Source organism: Bison bison, unplaced genomic scaffold (assembly GCF_000754665.1).
Source record: "Bison bison bison isolate TAMUID 2011002044 unplaced genomic scaffold, Bison_UMD1.0 scf7180017864471, whole genome shotgun sequence".
Lineage (NCBI taxonomy): Eukaryota > Metazoa > Chordata > Mammalia > Artiodactyla > Bovidae > Bison > Bison bison.
The window spans coordinates 22214153-22218820 of record NW_011495032.1 but is presented as its reverse complement, the minus strand read 5'-3'; the positions used below and the strand labels follow the sequence as shown (position 1 = coordinate 22218820).

At 53.1% G+C, this 4668-nt stretch overlaps 1 protein-coding gene across 2 annotated transcripts in view; it reads left to right on the top strand.

The window, feature by feature from the left end:
- Positions 1–4668, top strand: part of SATB2 (SATB homeobox 2) — a 205993-nt gene that overhangs the window by 1257 nt on the left and 200068 nt on the right. The window contains exons 1-2 of one of the 2 annotated variants that reach the window (XM_010860927.1): positions 1171–1223; positions 3312–3390. The gene's annotated coding sequence lies outside the window, so the exon portion shown is untranslated. Of the gene's footprint in view, positions 1–1170; positions 1224–3308; positions 3391–4668 lie in introns of those variants that run through there. The other variant, XM_010860926.1, reaches the window with a different exon arrangement.

The window sequence follows — 4668 nt, the reverse complement described above, 5'->3', positions numbered from 1 at the left end:
TTGTGCCCGGGGTCTGGGGTCCTGCCCCTCCCCCCACCGCATCCTGAACCCCCAAGGCGGACTTGGGGGCATCGCGAAAGGCCGGCTCCGGGACGCCGAGGACCGAGCCGGCGCAGCACGTTGGGGCCGCAGCCCACGCGGTGGCGCTGTCGGGAGTCGACGCCTGCGCTCGGGGCTGGGACCCGGGCCGTGACCCCGGGCTTGGGGGTGAATAACTGGGCTGCCACGACGAGTCGAGCCCGCGGGTTTCTTCGCCGCCTCGGGACCGGGGTTCGGAGATGGGACCGACCGACCAACTTTTCTTGGCTGGCTCGGTGTTTCCCGACAGAAAGAAAATGCGACTCTGGGCTCTAATCCCAGTCTCCCTGGGTGGGGACACGGGGGCGTAGCGGTGACTCCTTCGGCGTTTCGTTTTCTTTCCCCCTTTGCCTCGTTACCCCGTGGTTGAAAATCGATTTCTATTTTTTTAAAGAAAAACTACATTATCAGGCCAGTCGTTGTCTCGCTGCGCGGCTGCAGAAGGAGATCCAGTTATTAAGCGCTAGACTGAAAAAGAATGAAGGGATCCGGGAGCCCCGGGGGCGCTGTCCTTTGTCGCCGGAGCAGTGAGCGCTCGGTGCCCGCAGGCCTTCCGCCCTCCCCGGCTTCCCAGCCCGCGGCCGCGGCCAAAGCACACCGAACCACAACTCTCCTTAGCTTCGAAACCTGTCTTCTAGTTTCCTTGCTTAGGGCAGTCGGCGCTCCTACCCCACCCCCCCGGCGCCCTCGCCCCTCCGTTCCATCTGCGACCCCGGTGCCGAAAGTTCCGCGTCTTCTCCCGAAGCAGTTCCAAGCCTCGCGCGTCCCTCCCGCCCTCGGGACTTCTGCACTGTTTATTCCCCAGAACCGCCCCCCCACCCCCCCCACCGTCCGCCCAGACCCTCTGGCATCTTGGGTGTCCCGCCGCTCACCGTCTAACGCGCACTGGTAGCCCACCAACTTTCCCCCATCAGCCGTGTCCCTGGCACGCATCTCGCAGTCTAGGCCTCAGGGGCTTGTTCAGGTGAGGCTAGGAGCACACGTCCACTGCCCCTGCCTTGGGCGGCCCGACGTCCGCCTCACCGCTCCGCCCCTCCCAGGCCCCTGGAGCCGCTGCGGGAGCCAGGAGGGATTTATCTTTGCCTGGCGCGGGTTTGGGATTTGTCCGGCTCTGATGCCAACAAGCAAGGCTTGCGGATAACGAAGTAAGTGTCCCCCGCCCCTGCGCTCCGGCCAGTCCCCAGACGCCTCGGGGGCAGCCTAGAAAGGGCAGGAGCCCACCCTGGTCGATCGGTCCTTCTAGGCGCGTTCCCTGTGGAGCTTTCTGGCCCCAGGGGCCCTTTTCCCCACGGCGCTTCCAGTTTTCAGTCCCAGCCCCGCGCAGTTAATTCAGTCTGCGAAAATGTTGGTCGCCCAACTCTCCTCGGACAGTCCGCGACGGAAACTGGCTTTAGAGCTGTTGTGGGCTTCACGTGAAAGGAACGATTCCCTCCCGCCTCCTCTCGCCCCCAGCAGAGCAAGCCCCGGGCTGGAGGGGGGTGGGGGTGGGGGAGAGGCAGGCCCGCGTGGGTTCCTAGGAGCCGTCGAAGGCAGTTGACGATGGCCATTTCCATAGAATTTACCCCCTGTGCTTTCGGGAGTGGAAGGAGAACGCGGCACAGTTCTCCCGTGTTCTCTAAGATGTGGCGCACCGCGGGGAAGGGCTTCTTTGCTAGGGTGACCAGACCTGAAATCCTGGCAGCCTAGTGATGGATGCTGGATGATGGTTGGGGCCACGGCGCCCGACCGGGAGCTAGAATCCCACGCCCGGCACCGGCACCGGCACCCTGCGCTCGGGCAGTCGGGCCTAGTCTTTCCCGCGCGGGCACTAGGGAAGGAAGGTTGGCCAGAGCGGAGGGCTAGCACAGCAGAACCCTCGGAAATCAAGAAATCACGAAATGTTGTCATTAAAAGTGCAGGCCATAAAAGAAAGGAGAAGAAAGGCCTGGCAAAAGATAGAGAGGGAGAGGGAGAACATGGAAATGAGAAAAAACATACATACTTAAGTCCAGCGTATAAAGACCCGTTGATTTTTAAAATAACAAATCTCAGTGTGATTATGAAAGACAGACGACCTTTGACTAGATGACATATGAAAAAAATTGGGAGTGGGGGAAGAAGGGGGGAAAAATCTGAGTAGATTCCCTACGAAAACGTCAGTGAGAAGCAATCTGAGGGATAAAAATGTCCCTCAGTGTGAACTTCATGCTTTGAGCACTGGAGCAAGCCATTCTGTAATGCGCAAAAATGCATTTGGGATCAAATTATTTTTTGAAAATAGTAATTAAAACCAATTCTTTTCTTAAGTGTGATTTTGTTTTAAAACTGGAAATAAACCACTTGAGGAATATAAAACAAAACCAAACAAAACTTTTGAATCATAATTTATTTACTGTTTTAAAAGTAGAATATCCTAGCAAAAGGTAAAAACATTATTTAAAATTTCTTATTGTCAAAATTAAACATGCTGGAAAGAATCGCTTACTTCAGTTGAAATAAAGTCAATACAAAAGTTGTGCAGTAAAAAGCTCATGTAATTTGAAACAGAAAAGGCCTTTATTAGGGACAAAACTCAAGTGGTGTTGGGGGGGACCCATTCTGGGCATATATCACAAAATTCCCTAGAATTCTTCCCTTTTAAATGGAAAGAAATTTGTAAAATCTAAACACCCATCTCCAAGCATTCAAAATACATTTCTGGTTATAACTCATAGTATTTGACATTTCCTTCTATGTTAAATGCAATTAAATTTTTTAAAAATTCTTTTGCCCAAAATGATAACTTTCTTCATTATTAAAAATGGTCAAGAGAAACTCTAACAAAGAAAAAATCAATGAGTTTAAAAGAGTATAGAATCTGAAAACAAACTAGCCACAATGTACATTTAATTGTACTTAATTGTAAACTTTATTTAAATTGCCCTTCTCAGGGGTTTAATAATTTAGAATCAATAGTTCCTTTCAAAACATAATAAAATATTTACACTTTATAAAATATTAACCGATTAACAATACAGCTGTGTTGTTCATAAGAGTGTAACTGAAGTCCCCATAATCATGCTGTTGACATAAGCCTGTGCGAAGTGATCCTTCGCAAAATGTAAATGAAGATCTTCGGACAGTAGTGTTTATAAAATAGCTCATTAATGACTTAAGATTGAATCGCTCCAACCATTCGCATCATCAGATATAATAATAGTGACGAATCAGACAGGAAAGATCCTGGCTAAACGATTTGCATTTTTTTCCAGAAGTACTGAAGTCCTAATATCACCAATTCTTCTAAGTTCTTGGACATTGATCCGGAGGAGGATTCTGCAGTTCAACACCAAGGTAAGGAAAGAAACAGCATTATTATCGTTGTTAAGGTATTAATAAGAAATGCGCCTTTCCCCATTTTGAAAACGGGCTTAAACTTTGACAGTGGTAGTAGCTGGTTTTTGCAACACCCCCTTCCCATTCTGACTTGATAGTACAGATTTTTAAAAAAGTTTGTCGATCGAACTTACAGTTTTGTTTCTTTGTAGCCCCAAACCTACCATCTCGAGTTGGTTTGCTTGAGCACTTTGTTCCGAACTGTGCGATTTCTCGAACCCTTTCTTTTAGGGAGGTGGGAGGGGGATGAGGTTTGGAGGGGGTAGGAAACCGGGAAAAGAAAACGCAGCCTAAAACTCCCGGTGGCCCCCCAAAGGTTTACTATCCATCTCGCTTCCTTTCTTCGCCCGGCTCCGACCGCCTCCGGGGTCGCCTCGGGCTCCTTTGGAACTCGGTGGGCGGCGACTGGGTGCAGGGTCCTCCGGATTCTGGGCTCTGAGACTTAGGCCGGGGGCAGGTTTCACTTCTGGGACCCTTTCTTTTCCAGTCTCTCCCACCTTCCCGTTCCCTGTTTTTGAGGGGAGGCTGGGTGCATACCGCGCGCCGGTTGGGTGAGGAGAGTGGACGGCGACCTAGCTCTGGGTACCCCAGGTTGAAGCGGCTTCCCGCTGCGGGTACACCCGACCAAAATTTCCATTAACAGCCCCCCGAGCGCGTTTCCCGAAAACGAATATAGTTTGGCCCTCTGGCGCCGCCGTAGAGTCAGCGCTTCTTAAGGGGGACCGGCGACTCAGGCGACGAGATGTGGGGGGAGGTCTTGGGGTCCCCAGGGTTAGGAAGGAGAACCAAGGTGTGCGGGAGGACAAGAGGTACCGCCACCTCAGGAGGCTTCACTGGCCTCAAGACGGGAGGGGACGCGTCCACATTTTCCCGCCGCAGGTCGGGACCGCGAGTGTAAGCCGGAGCCCCCAGTGTCTCGCGGGGGCCGCGGCTTCTGCCCACGTGCTTTCTTTAAGGAGGTTCCGCGTCCAAGAGTGATCTTAGGGACAAAAGCGCGGCCAGACACCGGCCTGCTCAGCTAGTGCCGGCGCCACCTTAAATGAACACCGCGGCCAGAGCCGGGCTATGGGCGACTGCGGCCGCGGGAGTCCGCAAAAGTTTGTGGCTCAGTTACGCTTTCGCGAGACCTGCTGGGGACGCCCCCGCACGGCCTCCCCCGGGGTGGGGAGGCCAGGTCCTCGCCGCACAGCTCTAGGGCTGCGCTCACAGCCTAGGGCCCGAGCGGCTTGGGGTCCC